Source organism: Odocoileus virginianus, chromosome 2 (assembly GCF_023699985.2).
Source record: "Odocoileus virginianus isolate 20LAN1187 ecotype Illinois chromosome 2, Ovbor_1.2, whole genome shotgun sequence".
Classification (NCBI taxonomy): Eukaryota; Metazoa; Chordata; class Mammalia; order Artiodactyla; family Cervidae; genus Odocoileus; species Odocoileus virginianus.
The window spans coordinates 27,011,895-27,037,651 of record NC_069675.1 but is presented as its reverse complement, the minus strand read 5'-3'; the positions used below and the strand labels follow the sequence as shown (position 1 = coordinate 27,037,651).

The following is a 25,757-nucleotide window of genomic DNA, read 5'->3' as shown; positions in this document are numbered from 1 at the left end:
ATTCATTTGTTCACAATCTAACACATGGTTCTATTATGCACAACTAACAGGTAGCCTGTATTCATGAACAAGGTATTATCTGAGATTAGTAACACAAACCTGTCCCCACCTTGTTCAATAAGGTGAGTCCATGGTGTTGTCCTTGGATGCTGTGGTGATGTTGAGTTGTCATGAACTTCTAATGCTTTCCAGTCTCATCTTTTCACCAGCTCAGCAGTCCTGAACAACACTCTAGGGATTAGGTAGGGAACCTGAGGGGTGGCCATCCCACATGAAGACAGTGGGGTGTGTCCTAAGAAGGAGGGCTGCCTCCTGTGGTCCAGCTCCAGCAATCACTGCTGGTTCTACAGCTCCAGCCAAAAGCCCTGTAAAGAGGCATAGCTGGGTGGACCTTAGCACAGTGCTCCACAGCCTTTTTGGCACCAGGGACTGGTTTCATGGAAGACATTTTTCCCAGGGACAGAAGGGGGGTGAGGATGGTTTTAGGATGATTCAATCACATTACATTTATTGTGCACTTTATTCTATTATCATTACATCATCTCCACCTCAGATCATCAGGCATTAGATCCCAGAGGTTGGGAACTTCTATTTTAGCAGTTTAGTTCAGTCGCTCAGTTGTGTCCAACTCTCTGTGACCCCATGGATTCTGTCACCAACTCTTGGAGCCTGCTCAAACTCATGTCCATTGAGTCGATGATGCTTAAAAGACCCGGGTTCTAATCCAGATTTCCGAACTTACTATAACCCTGGGTATAACACTTTACTTCCAGGTGATTGAGCTTCCCTTGAGAAGAAGACAACCTTGAACCAGGCAGCCACTAAGGACCCTTCCAGATCTCCAGATGCCATGCTCTCCTCCAGACTCACAGACCACCCACATGCTTAGGATACATCGATTTATGTCTCCAGCCTAGTCTTCTCCCTTAAACGTCAGAGCCATCCATCCAGCTGCCTGCTTGACATCCACCCTCAATAACTCCCAGACATCTCAAATTAAATATGACCAGCACAGAGCTCTGAAACCCCACCCCTCGCAGTCTCACCCCATCAGTTAATGGCAACTCCATCCTTCCAGCTGCTCAGACCAAAGATCTTGAAGTCATCCCTGAATTCTCCCTTTATTTCACAACTTACTTCAAACAAATCTATAAAATTCTCAACTTACCTGCGCAAGTATAGCCAAAATCCAACTTCTTATTATCCAGCCACCACAATCCAGGCCACTGCCATCTCATTGCTGGCCTGGTTCATGGCAGTGGCTCCTAATAGACCCCTCCACTGTCCACTTTTAGGCAGTAGCCTAAAACCCAGACTGGCCACTCCTCTGCTCAGAACCCTCTGGGGGCCCCGCCTTTCTTGAGAGCAAAGGCCAGTGTCCTCTCTGTAACCTGCCCTGCACGTCTGGGCCAGCTCCCGGCCGCCTCTCTGACCTGCTTTCTGCCCTTTGCCTCCCTATCCTCTCAGCTTCAGTCATATTTCCACACCAGCAGGGCCTCTGCACTTGCTCTTTTCTCTGCCCAGAATGTTCTTTCATTTCTGCATGGCTCATTCCCTCATTTCCTTCAGGTCTTTAATCAAAGTTATCCCTGGTCCCCTAATATCACAGAGTCCTCAAGCCCTACATTTCATATCCCCCTTTTCTGCTTAACTTTCTCCATAACAGTAACAATGATACAACAATTACTTATCTTGTCTATGACCGGTCTCCCCCAGCAGGAGAACCACGAGGGCACAGATTTTTGTGCGTTTTGGCTATATGGCAGCCTCAGTGTCTGCTCCAGTGCCTGGCACACAGTAAGTGTTCAGTACATTTGTGGAATGAGGGAGGAGTTCTGTGGGTCACTGTCTGGCTGGTCTGAGGTCCTCCTGTTGCCCCTTCTCCACTTGGTCATCAGACTCAAATAGAAAACATCTCAGCATCTAAGGGGATGATTCCACCAGGTGTGGAAGGTGTGTCCCTTCTACTCTGGGCACAGTCTCTGAAGGGGACCATAGAAAAGTATGCTCTTCAAAACTGACCTGCCTTTCAGAGCCACTACTTTGCACTCTCATCTCTGCAAAGGAAAGTACCCACTAGGAGGGTTTTTTTTTTTTTTTTTAATCCCATGTAAACCCTTCAGCTGTTTACCTGAATTCTGTTTAACCTCCTATAGAGATGTGAAGAAAGCTGAGTGCCGAAAAATTGATGCTTTTGAACTGTGGTGTTGGAGAAGACTCTTGAGAGTCCCTTGGACTGCAAGAAGACTCAACCAGTCCATCCTAAAGGAGATCAGTCCTGGGTGTTTATTGGAAGGACTGAGGCTGAAGCTGAAACTCCAATACTTTGGCCACCTCATGTGAAGAGTTGACTCAATGGAAAAGACCCTGATGCTGCGAGGGATCGGGGGCAGGAGGAGAAGGGGACGACAGAGGATGAGATGGCTGGATGGCATCACTGACTTGATGGACATGAGTTTGAGTAAACTCCAGGAGTTGGTGATGGACAGGGAGGCCTGGTGTGCTGCCATTCATGGGGTCGCAAAGAGTCAGACACGACTGAGCGACTGAACTGACCGACTGACTGACTGAGAGATGTTTCTCAATCATTTGCTCTCCGAAAGTTAGGGAAAAATCAACTCCTCTAAGATGGTTTTATCACCCTTGCTGCTGAGAAAACACAATTTCTATCAAGAGAAGCAGCACAAAGCAACAGAGCAATTATTTATCATTTTTTCCCTCAGTGCTGGATTATCTAACCACAGGTCTCACAGGGAGTTTAATAGGTAAAGGATTTGGGCCATTTAAATGCACCTTCACACAAAGATCCTGAGTCTCAGCTGCAGGTGCACATGGCAACCTGCTGGAACTTCCATTTGTCCCACCAGGGAGGGCATAAAATGCTTTTTAAGTCAGAGCCATACACAAATAAGATTCTCCTGACAGGGACAGGGGCAGGGGGTGGGGTGATGCCCACAGGCCAGACCAGCCACATGGGGGTCTGAGAAAGAGGGTGTCTTCCCAAACGGGTGGCTAGCTGAGGAGCCCACTCTATCATCCCACATCCAACTGCAGTCCCTCTGAAGAAACAGGACACCTCTGATTCTTTGAAGACGAGAAGTATCTGGAGGTCCCTGGAGCATGCCACTCTATGAGAAGTCCCTTCCAGAGTGTCCCTGACAACCAGCCCCGACTGTCTGCCCAAATGCTTCTGGGGACCGAGCACCGCCTCACTGTCTCCTGCGAAGCCTGCTCCTCCCAAGGGCCACTGGTTCCCTGGGTTTATTCTCTTTGAAGATCTAGGGTCTTTATAACCACTGGATCTTACTACGCACCCAGTATTCAACATGCTTTCCATCATTGAATCACCATGGCCCAGGGAGAAAAGGACATTATCATTATTTCCCAGATGAGGAAACAGAGGTTTCCACCCCTTCAGAGCCACACTCCCTTGAGACACAGAGGCTACCGTGGCATATAACTGTGTGAATGTTGTAACCATTACCTGAACCCACTTCATTCTTATTCTAGGAACAGGTTACCACCTTAAGAAGCACAGATCTACTTAGAGCCTCAAGGACACAGAGGGAAAAGTATGGCATGTTTAGTCTAAACACAAAGAAAAAAAGTAAGAAACACCTCAGTTCATCACATGATCAAATCATCAGGCAAGCCATTCTCTCAGCTGAGAAAAGATTCAAAATATGCAAGCATGCCCTGGGCATCTTCTTTTCACCAAGGTCCCTCTATCAGTGGTTTTTAAATTAACTTCAAAATAAATAAATTAATTAATTAACTTTAGAGCAGTTTTAAGTTTATAGAAAAATTGACCACGAAGTACAAAATTCCCAAACACCCCTTGCTTCCCACAAACACAGGTCCCTCTATTATCTCATCTTGTATTAGTGTGGTATGTTTGCTACAATTGATGAACCAATACTGATATATTAACACCCATAGTCAATATTAGGAATCACTCTGAATCATATGTTCTAAGAGTTTTGACATATAATGACACATATCCATCATTACTGTATACAGAATAGTTTCACTGCCATAAAAATCCCCTATGCTCTACATATTCATTTCTCTCTCTCTCCCCTCCCATAACTCCAGCCTCTGGCAACTGCTGATCCCAAATAATTGACAAAAAAAATCCTGTATCTAATAAGAAACTGGAGCAAGGTTGCTGAATACAAGGTTAACATAGAAAAGTCAATTGTTTATCTATATACCAGCCATGACAATGAGTTTGAACTTAAAAACACATCAGCACCAAAAAAAAAAAAAAAAAGCCCACACTGGTACATGATCTTCGTGAGTAAAACTACAAACCTCTGCCGAAAAGAAATCAAAGACGATCTTAACAAATGGGCATCCCCCCACTGAACTCTGTTAACCTGATCTCAAATCAGAGGTTTAGGAATAACAATACCTTCCTTCACAGTGACGGTTATCAGAAAAAGCCCTAAGTGAAGGCAGTAGTCCCACAGATGTACCGCTACAAATAAAACTCAGGGCCTCTATCCACTGTGGGTGGGAAAAGAGGTGCCAACTTACAGTTTCCAGATAAAATACAATAAGTATTTAGTGTACTTATGTCCCAAATATTGCATGGAACACACTAAAGAATTTAAAATGTGTTTGTAGTTTAACTAAAATTCAAATTGAACTAGGTACCCTTTATTTTTCTTTGCACTATCTGGCAACCCTACTCCAAGGCCTCACTCCACTCCAAGATTCTGAACATGGAAAAACAACATACCTTTTAGGTATATTCAGTGGCTGACATTTTTCGAAGTTTGTTCAATACTCTCTAGATTTTATATGTCTGGGAGGAAAGCAGGACAAATCTCTCTCCACCCTCATTAACCAGATGAGAGGAAGAAAAGCAGGTAGCAAACAACTGAGTGAAGATCAGGCAGATCAGGAACACAGCTGGCTCTAATCATTCTTAAGCCTATCTGTTGAATTAGCCCAGGAGACTTTAACCCTGGCTCAACCCTGGAGTCACCTGGGGAGCAACCAAAATCCCACTGATGCCTGCGTATTCCTAATGCTTAGGCATCGTTTTAAAAACATTTTACCAAAAAAAGTAAAGATATATAAAAGTAGACAAGAAAGGATGGCGAACCCCCAGGTGACCAATCACACAGCTTCAGCAAATATCAACTCTGACCAATCTCATTTCATACACCAGCCCTGCCCAATAAAATTTTCTGCAGTGATGGAAATGTTCCACATCCACGTTGTCCAATATAGCTGCTAGCCACATGTGCCTAATGAATACTTGAAATGTGCCTGGGGTCACAGAGGAACTGCATTTTCAGTTTTTAAAAAATTTTAATTAATTTCGATTTAAATGGCCACAGGTGTCTGACGGCTACACGCTGGAGAGCACAGATCAATATTCTCAGCCGGTTCTCTTCCCACCGTGTTATTCTGAAGCAAATCCCAAACATCATATTATTCCATCCATGTATCAATATCTTTTAAACCACAGTTGGAGGCCAATGACTAGCCCATCAAATATTCAATACTATGACACTATTTACTTAGAAGACAGACTTTCAGCAACTTCACAACCTTGAGAACAAGGTTCTCAACCTTGAGTGCACATCCAGTTACCTGGGGATCCGAGCCCAGGCTTCACTTCCAGAAATTCAGGGTTTTCTGTCTGAAGTTAAAACTTTTTTCTTTCCCTCCCCCTCCCTCATTTTTCCACAAGCTCTTCACGTGATTTGAATGTGTGGTCAGAATGGAGATCCACTGCTTTAATATCTTTCTATAGAAAGATGGCTCCACAGATCAGCAGTATCAGCATCACCTGGGAGCCAGTTAAAACAGCAGAATCCCAGGCCCACCCCAGACCATCTGAATCAGAAGTTACATTTTGACCAGCTTCCCCAGGTGACTTGTATGCACATTAAACTTGATAAGGGCTATTTTAAAATAGTAGTTCTCAAAGTGCAGAACTAACTAGGAATGTAAATTATTGGGCTTCAGCCCAGACAGAGAGAATCAGAAACACTAAGGCTAGGGCCCAGCAGGCTGCTTGCACATTAACCAGTCCTTCCAGCAACACTGAAACATGCTTAGATTCAAGGCCGACTACTATGGAGTCTAGAACACAACTCTGTATTGCCCAAGCAGCAAGTAGTGATTATATACACAGCAATTCACTTCCATAGAGAAGCTGAAGCCATCCTCAGGCTCCCATGCAAGCAAGTACACATCAATTAAGATCTCTCTTTATAACCTATGACACTGGACATGTAAGTAGGACTGGTAGGGAGGAATTAAAAACAAAGTCACCTGGGGTCCTCAGAAAACAGGCCAATAATAAGTATTCATAAAAATGTCCAAAATACTAAACATGTCAGTTGTGTTCAGTACATTCTCCTTAAGGAGGCAACTAAGTTTACATTTTAGAAATATTTCTATTACAATGTTTTACATTTCTTTCAAGGATTGCTAAGAATAATCTTTTGCATGAAGTATTTCTATCTAGGGGATGAGGGCAGAGACGAGAAGAAAGATTACACCAGGGTAGCATGGCAGGACCCAAGACTGTTGCCCAGGAGCGATTTCTGTGAAGGTTTTTGAGGGCCCAAATTCTTCTGACACAGGAGCAAAGCTATAAACCTTCTGCTCTTAAAATGCACATCCAAAAAATACAGAAAACACTGCACTCTATGTCAGAGGATTCAAGGCCTCTCAGCCAACAGGCTTGAGGCTGAGGACGCCATCCTTGACTTGGAAAGCAGGCCTGGAGAATACAACACACCTCTTTTAGGGGTCCTATCTTTAGGTAGGAAGTGGCAAGAGGCACATTATAGAGGCAACTTGGTGGGTGGCCCTGAGAGCTTCCATCTGAGTCAAGTTCTTCCAAACAAAGTAGTCAGTAGAGGGCCTAGGCCCAAGGCTAATGGGATGTCAGGAAATGGAGAGTCTAATTCAGTATACCCTCCTTTCCAGAACCCCAAACCCACACTGATAGAACAAACCATGCATCTGGCTGCCTTTTCCCACAGCTTCACAGACCCTCAAAGCCATATACTGTCCCCAGCTGCTTCCTTTCCCTCCAGCAGGGTCCCAACAAACTCCAGACAGGGGTCTATGGAGGCTTTGGTGTCAGGGACTAGACTAGAGAACCAGAAAGGTTGTTTTTCAAAATGGTTCTCAGTCAGAATGCTCAGATGTGGAACAGGAGGGTGCCTGAGCTTCCAGCACTGATGGAGCATCCGTTGAGCTAGGAGTCTAGGAGCAACCAAACAAGTGATTATGATCACACTTGTGTGTGTGAGCATGCGCATACATGCGTGAGTACTGGTGCCGCGCAGGCCCACACTCAGGCCTGGGGCAGAACAAAGTTAACTTTGCTAATGAGCTGCCTGCTGTGAGTCTGAGCAGCAACCAATGCCCTGAGCCTTGCACCCTATTCACACCACCAGTGGGATGACATGGAACTGTTTCCTAGCACTGCAGCCCTTGGGAAGGAGCCATAAAGTCATTGACTCAGAGTCCAGCTCCAGGGACACAGGAAGCCGAATGAGCCAGGCTAAGACCTTGCCTCTCAGACTGCCCAGGGGGGTCATACTGATGCCTTTTTGTACTTGGTACAGTCTTCCCTCCTGACAGACTGGTTGAAGGTAGTTGACACCACAAAACAAGGCAGAGAACAACCTCAGAAAGGCCTAATGCATGGCTGAGTTGTATGACCAGGGAGTTCTGTGGGTTTCAGAGAGGAGAGCAAATCCTGCCAGGGATGGTGCAGGATGTCGTATGCAGGTGCTAAGAACTGGAAGGGAGAGAGAGGAACAAACTATTGGGGGAAAGAGGAGGTAGTTATGTATAGTAGGAGGCAACGTAATGAGGAATTCAGATGAACATATTTAAAATATTTATAAGCTCAAGGCAAAAATGTCAATGAGTTAAAAGGTACGGAGGGAACAGAAAGTCTTTTGGTCCCCCTTCCCATTATTCAGAGGTAAAATTTTGTGTGTACACAGACCTAGCATGTGTGTATGTATGTGTTTCTTGTAGCACAAATGACATTACACATATGATTCCAATTTACTTTATTAATTTAACCATTTATTTTGAGAATATTTCCCCATTAATATACATAATCAGCCTAAAAATTTGTAATGGTTGCTTACTATTCCACTATAGGAAGGTACAAAAATGCTCCTTAGCTACAGACATTTACCTTGTTTTCCTACATTTCTTTGTTCCAGATCTGCTGATTTGTCTCTACATTACCTGAGCAGGTGTGCCAATGGGATAAACCTGCAACTGGATTTCTGGGTCAAGGGAAATTCTAATTACATTCCTATCAACAGTTTAAGTGGCACTTACTGAATACCTACCATATGCAATAAAAAAAGAATAAAGGAGCTCTTATTTTAATGACACTGAAGGTAAACTGATCTTGGGCACCTGACCTTGAGTAGGAAGAGGCCATTTATTAAGGGATGGGTTTGAGGGCATTTCTACTCTTCCTATATTTTTTTTTTCTGTTGTGTGTACATGTATTTTTTTATGATAAATAATAAATGTGCAACCTAACACATGGGTTATAAAACATTACTGCAGAACAGGTAATTACATGGCATATTTACCCCAATCTATTATATATCATAAATTCTTTTCACTGTCTTTACCACAACCCAGTAGGTGATAAATTATATACATATTAATTTTAAAAAATCACCCTGTGCTTTTTCAGAATTATCACCCAAGGTTGCAAGGATTGCCTTTGGGAGTCAGAACCAAATCAGTCTCTTGCCTCAAGCCCACACCCACCCTAATATGAGCCCCATCATGAAGGAGCATTCAGTACAGTTCAGCTCAGCCACTCAGTCATGTCCGACTCTTTGCAACCCCATGGACTGCAGTACGCCAGTCTTCCCTGTCCATCACCAACTCCCAGAGCTTACTCAAACTCATGTCCATTGAGTCGGTGATGCCATCCAACCATCTCATCCTCTGTCGTCCCCTTTCCTCCTGCCTTCAATCATTCCCAGCATTAACATTAGGCAATAGCTCAGCTTGCTGCTTTCTCAGCCAGAAAACCAGTGAGTAGGAAGCAGGGCTCCCCACTTGGGCTCTGATTTCCTGAAAAGCCAAATCCTCATTGCTTTCCCTACCCAGACCCTTGCTCTGCTCCCACCCTTTTTAGCAGAAGTGAAAGTCTTTCTGCAACAGCCCACAAGACTTGGCATCAAAGACCTGTGTTACTCACTGGTTCCTGCCTACCCCTCTTAAAACAAAACAACAAAAAAAAACACTTGTCCGGGACATGGGTTAAGGAGCAGCCAAGAAGAGGTCATTGATCTCTGTCTCCAGGGCTCAGCGGCTTTGGCACAGGGAGGGGCCAAAGCTTTCCAGATGTTCCACTGAAGGGCTGGACTGGAGCCAGGGGAGCCCTGCAGATCTACAAAGAGATGCCTGTTCTCCAAGTGTGCACCATGCGAAATCAAAAGCTCTCTGAAGAGAGTCACTGCCCAAGTGGGCAGGGCCTTCCCAGAGCTTTCTGACTGTTCCTGCTGTCCTCACTCACTGCATGTCCATGGCCGCCACCCAGCTCTGGTTCTCCACCACTTCCACGACACACCCTCCTCCAGCCCTCTCAAGCACACACGTTCCCCCCAAACTACCAGCTCTGGTTTCCATAGCAACAAAGCAAAAGCCAATTGGGTTTGTAAAAGCAGCAAATTTGACAGCGACCATGCAGAAGGAGGGAAAAAAATAGCCTGGGAAATTCTGGTCTCACCCTAGAAATCTGCCCTCACAGAAGTGCCAGCCCATCAGGGGGCCCCAGTTACAAGTCTAAAAACTGAGCTCTCAGATCCCCAGGGCACAATTCTTTTTCTCTGGCTCCACCCACCCTCTCTGGAAAGAAAAAGGCCAGAGATACACTGAACAATATGCTGCATCAGTTTGAAAGTTATTTGAATAGGAAGCAAATCATGAATACAGCATTTGGATGATTACATAGCAATGATATCATGACTACTACTAACACCACTGGCTTAGTCATTCACGGAACAAATATTTTCTGAGCACCTACTATGTGCCAGGTACTATTCCAAGTTGTTAGACATACAATGATGAACAAGATAAAATTCTTGCCCTCTGGAGTGTACATTCTAGAGGGACAAATATAACAAGTGAACAAACAAATTATAATTTCAAAAGGCACCAAGTGCAATTTAAAAAACAGCTAAAAACCAAAATAAATAAATAAATAAATAATTCAGAGAGTATGTTTTGGTATAAAAATTGAGGCAGTAGGATAATGTAAAAAGAAAACTAGATTTTCTGTAAGCATGTATGGTGTTTTACTTTCAAAATGTGATTTCATGAATGTCAAAGCATTTTGCCATCATTCACTGTAGGGATGCATCAGAATGCTCATTTACCCAAGTAGAAACAGAAGCACAGATGTGAAAAATGAGTTGTTTCAAGGTCCAGCAAGTTTCATTCTTTGGATTTCCATTTATCAGCTGGCCACAGAGAAACTGAAAATATTAGCCACAAATTAGCCATAAATATTTGCTTCCCAGGTGGTGCAATAGTAAAGAATCCACCTGCCAATGCAGGAGATGCAAGAGATGCAGGTTTGACCCCTAGGTCAGGAAGATCCCCTGGAAAAGGAAATGGAACCCACTCCAGTATTCTTTCCTGGAGAATCCCATGGACAGAGGAGCCTGGTAGGCTACAGTCCATTGTGTTGCAAAGAGTCAGACACGACTAAGTGACTGAGCACATACACACATTTGCAACAAGCATAACTGCCTCTGAAACAATAAGAAACAGACCAAAAGCATAATAGAAAAATGCACCAAAGGAATGAATAGATATTTCTCAGGAAAGATAAAAAACCTGTAGGTACACAAAAAGATTCTCAATTTCATTAACAATCAGAGAAATACAAATTTAAAGTATAATGACATATCACCCACCACACTAGCAGAAATTTAAAAGTCTGATAACACCAAGTATTTGTGAAGAATAAAGTAACTGGAAATTGCAAACAGGTACATTTTTGTCTGATGGTGGCATCCATTGCTACAGTCACTTTGGAAAATAATTCATCATTACCTAGTGAATAACATCATTACCTATTGGACATACAAAGACCTTTAGCTCCACACCTAAGTATATAATCAAAAGAAATTATAGGTGCAATGTGCCCCAGAACAGCAAAAACTTGAAAACAACCCAGATGTCCATGAATAGGAGAATGGATAGGAGAATTTTGCTATTAATAAATGGGATAACATGAACTATAGTCACAGTCACATCAATATGGATAAATCATAAAGAATATATAGGATAGTACTATTTAAATAAAACTAAAAAGTAGAGAAGACAAAACAATATATTATTTAAGGAAATAAGCATATAGGTGGTAAAAATCACTAAAAATGCAAAAACAAATTAGCACAAAATTCAGAATAGTATTGGGTTGGCTAAAAAGATGTTACAGAAAAACCCAAAAGAACTTTTTGGCCAAAACCAAATAGTTACCGTTGGGGAAGAAAAGGCAAAGACAAGGTCAGTGAGGGGCCCTGAAGGCTGCAAAGGTACTGGAAATGTTCTTTTTTAAATTTGGCTCATAGGTACATATGACCATAGTGGAAAGGAGGGAGGGTAAGACTGATTTAAATTAATCCCAAAAGACAGATTGATTCAAGGGAAACAATGACAGAGGATATTTTTCTCTTATGTCAAACAAAAACATTATTACTTGTTGGTTTTCTAAGGCAAGGAAGCCTGGTGAAGGCCTCACACAGTATAGGAAATGAGTGTTAAATCTGAAGGACACTGGTTTGATTTCTGCTTTAAAAAATTAAAAATAAAAGCAAAATAGGCCCCTCTTCAGTCAGAACTAGGTGATTCTAGTTGGCCTGGCAGTAGGGTGGCTACAAGGGCCATAATTACAGCCAGGGAGAGGTAGGGCAGCTAGAAGGCCATCTATAATTAAGCAGGTGAAGTCTGTTTTCCATGCTCCAGGCACACTGCCGATAGCCCCGATGACCCCAAACCCCCCATTACAGGCAGTTCTTAATTTTCACAAGTTTTCCCTTCAAACAATACACTGGCCAAACAGAGACAGTTGCCATCAGACAGCAATGACACGTCACAACAGTGCTCTCTGCTTGCAGAGACTCGGAGCCACCTCCACACATTTGTCACATACACCTGGACAGCGGTCACTCACTAATTCCAGGAACAAGTATTTCCTAAGCACCCCTGTTCACTGGCACTGAGGCCATAAAAGAACAACAGAGACCAAAATAGACACGGTCCTGGCCTGCTCAGTGTTTAGAGTCTAAAGAAAGCATTTGTGCATTTATTGAATATTTTATTGCTCCTGCCCCTTTTTGTTAAGTAAGAATGATGGATAAGGGGAAAAGGGAAAAGACTGGCTCTTGTGATAAGATGCATCTTTTCCCCTTTAGAGAATACCAGCAAATCAACAAAGGGTCCTATTTAGCCTCAGCTGTACCCTTCTAGCATTTAAGGAGGTTGACAGGTGACCAAATGAGAAAAGAAAAAATAATAAGATGCTGGAATTATTACTAAAAACTTATGCCTACACAATGGGACATGATGAGAGGATTTTATAATATACTTTTGTTTTCTGGGAATGGAATCTTCTATTATAACATTTAACTCAGTTATTCAGACTTTCAATTCTTTGCCCTTCAGACATGTGTTTTCTTTTTAGAAAGGTATCATGCACAAAATTAGGGGACTGCAAACCTGTTGGTCCTTCATGCATGAGAAGGTTAATAAGGCTTATGATTTCAAAAATCTTTCTAGAAGGGTTGATCTTTTCTTCTCTTTGGGGGGAAGAAAGAGCTAGTTATGTGATGGCATCAAAACCACCATCTATGTGAAAGCTCTGAAGGTAATTTCAAGCATTAGACAAAAGGTAGGTCAATAGTGGGGGAAGGCAGTCAACCACCTTCCTGGTGCCCTGACCTCACATAGGCAGTAAATGGTTCAACCTGTTCACAGCAATCATCAGCCACCATAGTGAGAAGCTATCTACCCAAAATCAAACCCTTTCTTGGGGCAAGAGGCTAAAGAGGCAAAGAATCCTCCATTTCTTTCCACTTCTGTAGCTTCCATGTAACACCCTCATAAGTCTGAGGAGAAAACCATTACCTCTCAGCAGACACGACAAGCATGATGAAATGATGTTTTCCTTTGGGTCAGGGATCTCTGTTGCTCTTTTTCCTTCTCACAGATGGGGCTGCTCACAGACACACACCAATGGACCACTTTTTAAGTGAACTCCACGTTCATCTCCATATGAGAGAGAATAAAGGAGCAAAATTGGTGTTACAAGAGGTTATTCCTCTTAAAAGCAAGGCTTCCAGGATAGGTTCACACAATTTGGGGTCCAATCAAATAGAATCCTTTCTTAGATCTTTGGAAATAAGATTCAAATTTCAACATTTCCATTTTTGACTAAATTTTCCAGAAATAGAACTATTCTGTATACTGATGTTGAGGTCCAACTTATTCTCTTTTCCCACTATTTCACTCTTTTTCTCTACCTCTTTTTCCATGTAGACCTTGGGGTTTTTTTTTTTTTTCAAATAAAATAAACAGTTGTTTTATTATTCTCCATTTGTAGATACTTAATGGAAGTTATGTTACAGATAATCTGATCTTCAAACTGGGGCTCTGTAATAATCTAGAGAGGTGGGAATGGGCAGGAGGTATGAGAGAGATTCAAAAGGGAGTGGACATAAGTACACCTATGGTTAATTCATGTTGATGTATGACAGAAATCAAACCAAGATAGTAAACCAATCATCAATCAATTAAAAATAAATAGATATGTTTAAAAAGAGAAATCTTTTCTACAATTTTCTTTTAAACGCTCACTCGGTTTCTATTTGAATACCTACAGAGATGGAGAGCTCCCTATTTACTGCTGAAATGTACTTAACTGCTAAAGAATAGTTACTAAACTAAGCTTAAAGTTCCTCCCTGTAACTGCTACCCCTCTGGTCCCTTAGCTGCCCAAGAGCCATGAGATAAGCCTTTCCCCTATTCCTCTTTGCCACACTTTAAGTTCTTAAGATAGCCAATCATGTCTCACCGACTGCTCAGGACCCCATGCTTCATCGAGGAATGATTGAGTCTTGCTCCTTGGTGTCAAGTATAGAGAGAGATGAGGAAACACTGTCAATGACTCACACCTGTATTTAGAAAGTCTTCAATCTGAGACTCCAAAATCCCAAGCATCCACTGAATCACAGCATCTTAATGCCTTTGATGCAATCCAGTTGAGGGCCAGAAAATTCATTCACCTTCAACTGACTGGTTAGAAGCAGGACCAGGAACAGAATCCAAGCTTCTGATTTCAGTAAAGGGGTTACTCACACTGCACTTCATCATAGAGCTGCTTATGCTGAATGCATTATAACTAACCAGGGGCCATGCGCTCAGCATGATGAAGCCCTGTGATGATGAAGACTCCTGTGGACGTGCTTGCAGCTGCCACGATAGCTAGTCTCACAACGGCTTTGGATGATCTGAGTCCCCAGCATACAAAAAGGTCCAGCTACACAGATGGCCCTTGTTCCCAGTCTGGCTGTGTGTAGTCCAGACGGCAGGACAGCGGCCTGGGCTCAGCACTGCTGTAGCAAAGGGCCAGCCAGGAACCTCATGTGCACTGGGCTGGCTCTCAGCTCGAAGCCCGTGTTCCAGAAGCCTCTGCCCTTGGATAATTTGTGGCTCACGGGGGTAGGCAGGGTACAACCAGGACTCTAGTTATAGATACAATATAAATATCTGAGTACTTGATTGTATGGAAAGACACAGAAGAGTGTGGGAGCAGAAACAGTGTGTGAACCGGTGGGTTGGAGTGGTACAACTGGCGTGGGAAGGTCCCCAGGAGGAGGCAAACTTTAAATCAAATTTTGAAAGAACAGAGAAGTAGTTGAATTAAAAGGGAGGGGATAGGATATTATAATTGGGGACTTGGTGTGTGTGGAGGCCCTGAGGTGGCCTCAGAGCACCCTTAATAAGTACCAGGCATAGTTTAACCATGCAGGTTCACTCCCACCCGTGAAATTGATTGTATACTGGAATACAAAACAGCTGATTATCCAAAGCAAGGTCAGACCAAACACCTCGTTTATCTCCATAGTTTCCTTTTAAAGTGACACTTTCTCCTGTTATTTCATTTAGGCACACATTCATTTGTGCGACAAGTTAAAAATTATGCCCTTACTGTGTACCCAGCACCTAACAGAACTCCCCCTGCATTTCCGCCTCCATTACAGGCAGGTGCAACTTGCCTGCCTCAGAGAAGGATCACGGAGAGGTAAGTTCTAGCAAGGACCCTGGGTGAGTTACTTTAATTAAAGCCCCAGGAACCGGGAGAAAATTAGCACAGTGGGGTCAAATTCAAGCACCACTCAATACTTGAGGGTATTTATAGACAAGCAAACACAAAAACAAAAAATCCAATATCCTGACTGGTTGCTTTTTGTTTTCGTGGTATAAATTGGTGCCTGTTCTCCTAGCTAAAGAACACCGATGCTATCCATTTTGACCTTCTGCAGGTGATTAAAGCTGGGACTGGAATACCAGCGCCCAGGGAATTGCCTACCTCCCTAAGAATATGCCAAGTGCCTTTCCAGCCCTTTTCCAGAAGAAAGGAGAAGGTGGGGGGAAGGATACTAAACAAAAAAAAAGGATTGAAAGTTCTTGATTTTGGGGACAAAATGATTGGAAGTTGGGGAAGAAAAAAGCAGATTTCTCTTAATTTTTAATCCTATAGAAACTGAATCACAGGTATTAGAGTCTCTCACTACTCAAAGTGTTGTCCAAGGACACGTGGCAGGGGCATCTCCTAGGACCTAATGAGAAATGCAGCAACTCAGGCCCCACCCCAGGCCCACTGAACCAAATCGGCAACTCTACAGGATCCAGGGGATTCACAGTCTTAAAACTCCTTAAGCCTCAGTTTTTCCATCTGTAAGATAGGGATAATGAAATGGCAGATCCATTTAGGCTTTAAAATAATCTCTGTACAGAGATTTGGCTTAAAAATTTTTGTCCTCTCTCCCTTCCTCCTTCTAGGTGCCCAGTTCTGAGCAAACTTATCTTGGTTTTAATTCAGCCCTGCAGAGGGCCATAAGGTCATTAGTCCCATTTCTCTTTCTCTTTGTATACCAAGGAGGCCACGGAGGTCCAAGTGAAGCAGCTGACTTGTTGCCAGACACACCCTAGCTTGGGAGCTCCTGGAGGGCAAGACCTACATCTTTTACATCTTGGTTTCTCCAGCTCTTGGCAAGGTGCCAGGCAGGCAACAGACTCCATATACATCTGTTGAATCAGCAGTATATCCAGTAATTAACTAATTGTGGAACAAAAGCTAAAGTGCAGGTGTCTAAGAAATCCTAGTCCCAGTAACACACAGATACACCTGAAAGTGGACTTAACTTCTCCTAACTTCATTTTTTCTGACAGTTGCCAAAGAATTTACACCTGGCTATTATTAGTTGAAGCCATGAGTTCCTGCTGCAGAGAACAGTTCTCTGAACTAAACATCACTATTAATTTTCAGGAAACGGGCAAACTTGAGTGTCTGCAGAGTATAAATAACCCACTGGCAGCCAACGTGCTCTACTTAACTAGGTAGAAAGGACCTCAGCTAGCGAAGTCTCCCAGTCTGTGGAGATGACTAAACTTGGAACAAGAAGCAGCTGGCCCTAAATTCTGGAGAGCGCTGCCTGGTGCTAATAAAAATACCTGCATGGGACTGTCCATTCAGAGGTGTGCAGCCTCTCAGCAGCAGGAGTGGGCATGAAGAGGCCAGCAGCTTCCTGGAATAAACGCTCTGGGAGCATCATTCATCCATCACTTGTTCCATGGAGTCTAGCTACTTGGCTCACCTGCCTCTACATGTCAGAAGCACATAGTCCTTGGAGACAGGCACACGCTGACAGCGTCCTTAATTTCAGCATATCCCACTCCAGATCAGAGATGTCTTGAGTGACATGAAGTGGGTGTCATGTGTTATTTCTGAGCTCGCTGCCCTTAGACATCCATGCTGTGGATTAAGCAGGTCATTCCTCTCTACCTAGGTCTTCTGAAACCTGCCGCAGCCTGTGTTCATGGGCAAGTCACAGTCTCCATGTATATGGGAATAGTAACATTTCTACCTAATCTTTTTTTTTCTAATTTTCCAATTGTTTTAACAGCTCATGCACATCACATGGGAAAGAAAACCAAGATTATAGACATTGACAAGAATGGTTCCCCCTTTTCTAAATTCACCCTTTCCCTTCTCCAGAGACAACTCTGGTTCCCTGTATGTGGTAGATCATGCAGAGACAGCCCACACACCCCCAAGCATGTCCATTAGAAGGGGCCCAGGTGCCAGGATTTCTGTTTTCACTACACTTCTTGGTCCCTGGTATAGGGCTTCCCTGGTGGCTCAGAGGGTAAAGAATCTGCCTGCATTGTGGGAGACCAGGGGTCAATCCCTGAATCGGGAAGATCCCCTGGAGAAGGGAACAGCAACCCACTCTCACATTCTGGCCTGGAGAAATCCATGGATAGAGGAACCTGAAGAGCTGAGTCCATGGGGTCACAAAGAGCTGGACACGACTGAGTGACTAACACACTTTCTGTGTCCCTGGTACTGAGAAGAGTAACTGCTAAAGGTGCCCAAATGGTTCTATGTTGAATGAATTAATGTGTAAGTCATAGGTATGCCCGAAAGGTTCACATTTTGGTAAATCTATTCATGCATGCATGTGTGCTAAGTTGCTTCAGTCGTGTCTGACTCTTTGCAACCCTATGGACTATAGCCCACCAGGTTCCTCTGTCCATGGGATTCTCCAAGCAAGAACACTGGAGTGAGTTGCCATGCCCTCCTCCAGGGGATCTTCCCAACCCAGGGACTGAACTCGCGTCTCTTACCTCTCCTGCACTGGCAGGGGGGTTCTTTACCACTAGTGCCACCTGGGAAGCCCTAAATCAAGTACTACTCTGCCTTTATTTTATCTTCTGATTGGACATGCCTTCAGTGGAGTGGATAGCGGCTCTGCTTCTTCAACCAAGAAAAGAGGATAACTGTTATTACCTGCCTTTTAGGGCTACCATGGAGCTGACGAGAGCATGTGGAAGTACTGGAGGTTGTCATTTATTGACTGCATACTCCAGAAAGAGCAGTCCCACTATACCCTATTCTCTCAGTAGCTACCCAAATGATCAAACACATCACAGTGCTTACTGGTGTAGTACTTGCCTATTGTGTAAGAGTACAGATGCCCTAGAGCAGGGACCATCTTCATTAATTCTATATTCCTAGGGCCTAGCATTTCTTAGATAAGTAAATAAGAGATGCTTCAAATGAGGGTCACTGAGGAAGAAGGAGAGATAGGAGATTCACAGACATTCGTTCTCAGCTATATGTACGTGCACAAAAAAACACACCTTCCCAGCCCCCCAAAAGCTCACACCAAAGGTTTATAATACAGGAGGAAGATAAAAGGCCCAGAGTGAGCAGCTTGAATAAGATGGTGAATGCACTTGATTGTGAGAATGTGAATGTTTCAATGAAGCTAGGTAATAAGAAAAATCAATAAAACTGTCAGCACTGGCCAATTTCAACTGGATAAAAGAATAAAGTAATTGGCCTTGAAAGACAACTCTCTAAATTAAGTTAGATGAATGGAAATACCCTTTTGTTTTAAGCCAAATCACAAGGACATCAACAGCAGTAAATGATTAAATTATAAGCCACTTTGACCCAGTATGATCTGAGCTGCAAACATGAATTTTCCAAAGCGATCTTCTTTGTAAGACACAGAACTGATGTCTAGCAAGACAACAAAGACAGAATCGGAGGCCACACCAGGATACCCGGCGCTTGCTTCTTGACTAAGGATCTATTATAAACCCACTCTTTCTATTAAACTTATTTATTCAACATGACTATTCCTCCTTCAATTACTTCATTAGTAAAACAGGCACACAAGTCAATAGAAAATAGAAAATGCACATCTACGCTCCCATAATGGCCGAGAGGAAGGAGGCTTTGGTAGTGATCCTAAAGAGCTCTGCTCTCCACACACTCAGGATTCAATTCTGTTTTTCATCTGCTAATGGTTGGCATTTGGTGTTGTTAACTGTGGATGATTCATTTCAGAGGAACTGCTGTGCATCTCGAGCCTGTCTGGAAGGAAATGAGGGTTTCTTGGCTTATTTCTCATCAAGCATTTTAGCATTGTCTCTCTTTGTGACATTATAAACCCCTTAATGGGAGTTTGGTCCTCATTGCTTTCAAGCTGACTCTCCCTGTCTCATCTGGTGCATATGGCCACTTCCAGGAACAAGCATTTATTCCATCAGGACAAAGGAGGGAGCCAAAAATCTGGAAATTAATAGGCCCATTCCCTGAGTCTTGAGTTGCAATAGCAAGTGAATATGTGGGGGTGGGGGTGGGGTGGGGTGCACACTGCAAGAATAATGTTTTTGAACATCTGGCTTGGTTAATATTCACTCTTATCAAATGCTGAGGCTGTTTTCTGTTCTCCACATGCTACTGGAGAATCCAACTTGTCCACGAATGTCTGAGGACCCTGTGAGGTGAGCAGGATCACAACCTTATTGCCAGAGGCACCTCACAAGAGGGAGACCCATCAGCTCCTTGGCACAGTGCCTGACTTTGAAGTCCCTTTTTCGGTGGATAAGGGGTCCCTTTAACATATAAAGCAATGTTTCTCATTAGAGACTGAACAGAACTTGAAAAGGGTGAGAGTGTCAGGGCTTGATGCAGGGACACCAGCTAGATAGGCTGGAGAGAAGGAGAAGGCTTAGGGTGGTAGCAGGCTTACCGTGGGACTCCATGAGATTGCTGAAAAGACCACAGAAGACCACAAAGAAAAGACCACAAAGAGATGCCTGTACTGGTCTTGTCCTTTAAATCACCTAAGTCCCGCGCTTAAAAATGTGCTCTCTGCCACAACCCAGGCTTGACCGTACTTGGCCTAGAACATCCCTCCTCCTGAGTGGCCAAGGTGAGTAAGAGGCCTTGACCATGAAGACACATCCAGAAAGAGCTGCCTTCAATCTTCAAACACAACTTAATCATTCATTTCAGTTCCTTATTTGAAAATTTCTCTCTGCCACATTGATGACTATCTTTGTTTGGAAGCTCCTTGAGAATACAAATGGCATCTATTTAATTTATAGTGTCTATTGAGCCTTACCAAAAAAAAGGAGCTTCAAAGCTGTCTTTGATAATGATGACATGATGCTCTCTACACAGAATGACCTTCTTCCTTGTCAATCTGGTATACCTAACTTTTTCTTTTCAGCCTTCAAGCTTTGCTTCTTTCTTGAGTTTCTCTGGGTTATTCTAAAGCTTCAACTTATTCCCATTTGGAGAACTCCTGATAATACCAATTAAGCACGCAATGTGATATTATCTTGCATTTGTTCTCTAATGCTTTTTGTCCTGCAGGTGTCATGGATTCCTAATAGAATTGCAAGCCCCTTGAAGGCAAGGGCCATGTGCTGTTACAAATGCTATTTCTCATTTTCCACTTCCCAGTGCCCAAATTCAGCATGGACACCAAACTTGTCATATTCACTAAAATGCATAAGTGAATACTCTTCATCTGAATGAATGGTCCTGCTTAATGATCTGATCATCAGAAGGCACTGGATTAAAAAACGCAGAAATTCTAAGAAAAACAGTAGAATTCTTATAAGCTAAAGATTCAGTGGGACTCTGGAATTGGAAAGATGTTATCTAGATAAAAACCACCAGTGGCAGAGTGTCAAGAGGAAAGCCTGCCTCTCTATTTCAACCCTGAAGGCAGTGTTCTAACGCCTACCATGGACACAAGTTAAGAAAGATTATTAATCTGCTGGGATTTGAGTCCGACCAAGACTTAGTTATGGATGCATCTTACAGACAGCCTGAAAAGGAGCTGACCATTCCTAAACTGGGACCAAGTAGGTTTTCATTTCATTTCAGTGGGAAAAAGATCTGCTTATTTATGAAAGGGATTCTTTGGGTCACCTTTGGATTCAAAACTAAAAACTTTACCTTCCTCTTTCTATAAAAACTTCCTGAAGAAAAGAACTAAACTGTTAAAAGCAGTGAGGAGGTTTTGCCACATAGACACAGGGGGGGGTTCATTACTGGGGCCCTAATCCAGGCAGGGCCCTGAATCATAGCCGGGAATCAGAACCAACAGGGTCTTGTGGTAAACTGTTCGGCCTTGGGCACATCACTTGACCTCTCAATGTCACCATCTCCCGCCAGGAGATGTATGTACTTGCTCTACACACATTATCATCTTAGAAAGAAGCAAAGCACGTTTGATCATGTCTACCAGTCTGTGCAACTTGAAAAAAGTCTAGAAGAGAGTTGCAAAGATGAGATAAGATTTCTAAACTCTCTCTTCAGAAAGTTGAAGGAATTTGATTGATTCAACCCGAAGAAGAGAGATTTAATAACCATCTTCGAATATATGCAGGGCTTTTCACCCAGGGCTGATGAGAATGTGGGGACCACATGTTCTGTCTGCACTGAACAGAGAAGGTAGAAGCCCAGGCTTAGGAAAACAGACATTTATAGCATTAAGGGCGACAAGACACGGACAAGCTAATGAATGTTCTTCTGGGGAATACTTCAGTGGGAGAAGGGTGGTGACGAAAGAGAAAGAAAATGGGACAAAACTATGGGAAAGTCCAAACTCTGCAAAAAACAATCTCATAGCCCCTGCAAGATACAGATATTACTCTATGAATTTCCTCTTTGGCACCTTGCTCTATTCTTGGACCTTTTGCTTATGCCATGCCCCAGAGTCAGAAACGTGCCCTCAAACTGTTTCCCTGGATACCCTGCCTGCTGCTCCTTCTGGAGCACTGGATTAGAGCGTTGCTCACCCCTCTGCCTTCAGGTCTCCAGGGCCTTGACGATATTGTCAAGCAGCCCCTTCATGTGAGTACTCTGTCCTTAAAGCATTCCTATCACAGTATCAAAACCTACTATACATCCTATTAGCCCCATTGATGGCTGAGAAATCTGAAGCTCTAAGCTAGTAAACACTGGAGCTAGGATTTAGGAGTCCATCAGTCAGTGCAGTCCACCGGTCCATTGACTGATGGATTTCTAAGGCTCTCTCTTTTTACTCTCTCCTCTCCTCTCCCAGAGATGAGACTGAAGGCTTTCTGAAGCCTATGGCAACAGAAAAAAAGAAAACAGGGCTTGCTTCTTCACCCACCTCTTCATCTTCCACTTCCACAATATGTACTAATTTCCCAACCTGATCTAACTGCAGTATTTATGACGGATGTGCCACAAAAATCTTTCCAATTGCTTTTATCTTCATCATTTTATTGGAGAAACAGTTTGGGGACCCAAACATACCACTAAGATCCACTTCCTGTCCTTTCTATTATTGTCTAAACTCTGAAAAACTCTCCTGGGTGAACATGACACCTGGATGGAAGGTGGGAGAAGAAGAGCCTAGAAATCTCTAGGTCAGACTCTGATTGCCCCCCCTCTGGGAGTCTGCAAATGATGGCTCATTATCATATTACTATAAAGAATAGAAATAATATACAAATTACATCACAACAAAGGGAAAATATTAACTAATGTCCACAACAGGAAATAATTATTTGCACAATTGAAAATTACATACATTGTTTTTTATGCTTCTGTTGCCTAGGCTAATTATGCTCTGATTGAAGTATCTGGTGAGTCTGTAGTGCTGTGTTTACCAGGAAGCCCCATGGTCATTACCTGTGATAAAAGCAAACACTAAGAGGCACCGGTGCTTCTCCAATGATCCAGTGCGTAAAGAATCTGCCTGCAATACAGGAGACACAAGAGAAGTGGGTTGGATCCTTGGGTCGGGAAGATCTCCTAGAGGAAGTAATGGCAACCCACTCCAGTATTCCTGCCTGGAAAATTCCATGGGCAGAGGAGTCTGATGGGCTAGAGTCCGTGAGGTTGCAAAGAGTCAGACACAACTGAACAACTAACGCACAAGAGGCACCCAAGTCTACAGTAACACATAAAACATTCTGAGGTTTACTGCATGGGATAATGTAGGTAAAGTCCTTGGCACAGTACCTGTCAACCCCTTCTACTGGTTACAGATATTAGCCAGCTTTCAGCTTGAGCTTTGACAGATGTCTATTCAAATTATACCAAAGATCAAAACTGCATGACCAGAAATGACCTTAACTGTTATCCAGCCTGACCCCATACGTCTGACGTTAGGTCGCCTGGTTTAGCTAAAGCTCATACCAGTCAAATCCCATTATGATGAACTACACAGGATAAGCAAGCAATGGAATTCTATTAGACAGTTAGAAATCACATTAACTCCAGCTCTAGCAGACGTAAATGTCCAGGCTTTCCACAGTGTGTTAGCAAGAAAAAAGAATCCTTTGGCACATCCCAGAAGAAGGGGGTGTATTCACACAGCCTCACCCCCACATCTCTCCCTGAGCTCTCTGCTATTTGCATGTGGTATAAAGTTTGTGCAATTGCTATGAATATCTTTTTTTCCATTGATGGGACTGACTGGAGCACTTGAAATAGGCAAGCTGAAGGGATGCTTGATGGCAGAATAATAGAGCAGTGAAAATGTCAGCTGCGCCTCATTGCAGCTCTCTTTTTCACCTTTTCTCAGAATACAGAGTCAGGAATTTTCACTGAAGAGGACTTATAAAAGAATCAATGAATGTCCGCAGTCTGGGTGTGACAAACCTGGTTTTCCCTGGACCCTTACCATGCAATCAAGGTAGCAAAGGTTGTGGTTACTTATTCTCCATTCTTCTTCTCACCCTCCAAACCTTTCCAAAAACAAAACCCCTTTGGACCACAAGTCCTCAACATCCCAGAGCAGGACTGGGAGAACAGATGCACAGAACACAAACAGAATGCACCAAGATCAGCTTCTAGGAAGAGATTGCTGGAAGTCCCTCCCACTATCCACAGAAAGAATTCCAAATCCAGGAACAGCAAGAAAAAAGAGGAGAAACTTCTCCTTTTCTTCAGAGCAACACATGCTAGCACTTTACTGAGTCTGGCATGTGTCAGCATTTCCAAAGTAAACTCTGTTTTCTCTAGATGAAAGAGATAAAAAAAAAATAGACTAAGAATTCAGTCCAATGAAAACTGCTTTGGTCATTCACATGCAATAAGCTGTAGAAGCAAGAAGAAAAAAAACAATTGCCTCTGATTTATTTATTCGTTCATTTGTCCATATCCTTTCCTGCTAATGTAAAAAAAGGACATCTTCTATAATTTGCAAGTCATTAATTTTTTCAAAGGAAAAAATAACCAAGCCTCCCACTGATTGCCCAGCATATTGGCACAGGAAGTACATATTTAATTAATTATCCTGTTGCATATAGAATTATGTAAGGGAAAGGGGGGATTGATTTTTCCCATCAAATGTTTCACCCATATTTCTAACCAGGAGACCACTGTAATACTGTGAAGTATGGTAAATTTGGGATCAGTCATTATGTTAAAAGTAACACAAGGCTTTACCTTACTGGGTGCTTTATTTCTTAATCCCATTTTATTATTTTTTTGCCCTTTTGCACATCTTGAATATTTCATACTAAATATTGTTAAATCTTCTACAATAGTTTTCTATTCTGGGCTGTTCAGAGCTGAGAGTAGAGAAGGAAAGTTGGAAATGCTAAAATGTAATTGCAATAAAGAGCAGAAAATGTAAGAGACCAATTTTGGAAGGATGTTTAAAGTTTTAAACCTATGCCAAATAATTGAGATCTATTATAAGAGGACTGACTTCTATTATGAGCTCCATATACACACAATTACTGAATTATTCTGAACACCTGTTGAAATCAGGTGTTAACAGTCAAATAAAAATCACCAGGCACACCTGTCAAGTGCATCATTTGACCAGCTCCTTTGAATTTGCTTGCATAATCCCCCTCCATTACAGAACCTTAAACTAGAGCTTTATCCCTAAAATTTGGGGGTTGTGGCTTTGGCTTATATTCCCCAGGATTCCAGGGAGATGCTGTAAAAGGCCCAAGTCTTCCAGCCAGGAGCTGTGCCTTTCCCTGCAAACCACAACCTCTAACCTCTATCTTTTCTCATTGCCAAGAGGAACCTTCCTTGCCCATCCCATCTTTCTGCCATGACATTAAAGCCAAGCATTCTGTCCCCTGCCCTCAGAGAGAAGAGGAGAGGAAAGATGGTCCCTATCACTAAGTTTCAGTCCTAATTCCCAGCCTCCTTAGAGCCCAAGTCTGCCACCACCTCCCTGTTCTTAAGTGCATATGTTCATCCCAAACTCCTAATTTATCCCTCTTTATAGAAGTAACATTTCTATTAAAGCTCTAAGAAATAGGATTCTGAAATTTAACACCTCATTTATTTCATTTCTGACTACCCTTAGACCAACTGGCTTTACTTCTGTCCCACTGCACACACACAAACCCCATGCGAGCTTCCCAGGAGAGGCAGCCGCCCCTCCAAAGCCTGCCTGGGCATCTTCGCCTGGGAATGCCTGCTTTACTGGTCTGACTCTGTAAGACGAAAATCTTCCCTCTGCTCCACCAGAGCTAACAGATGGCTGGTCTCTTTTGGTACATAGGCGTAAACATCTTCAAAATAACCTTTTCCTTTAAACGGTGCCAATTAATTACATGTCACTGTAATATGTCCCAGCCAAAGATGGAAGGGAGAGACCAAAAGACAAAAGGGTCAATGG

General features: G+C 43.0%; 1 protein-coding gene across 3 annotated transcripts in view; it reads right to left on the bottom strand.

Moving 5' to 3' along the window:
• PRKCE (protein kinase C epsilon) overlaps window positions 1–25,757 on the bottom strand; it is a 534,046-nt gene that overhangs the window by 300,936 nt on the left and 207,353 nt on the right. The gene's annotated exons all lie outside the window — the stretch shown is intronic.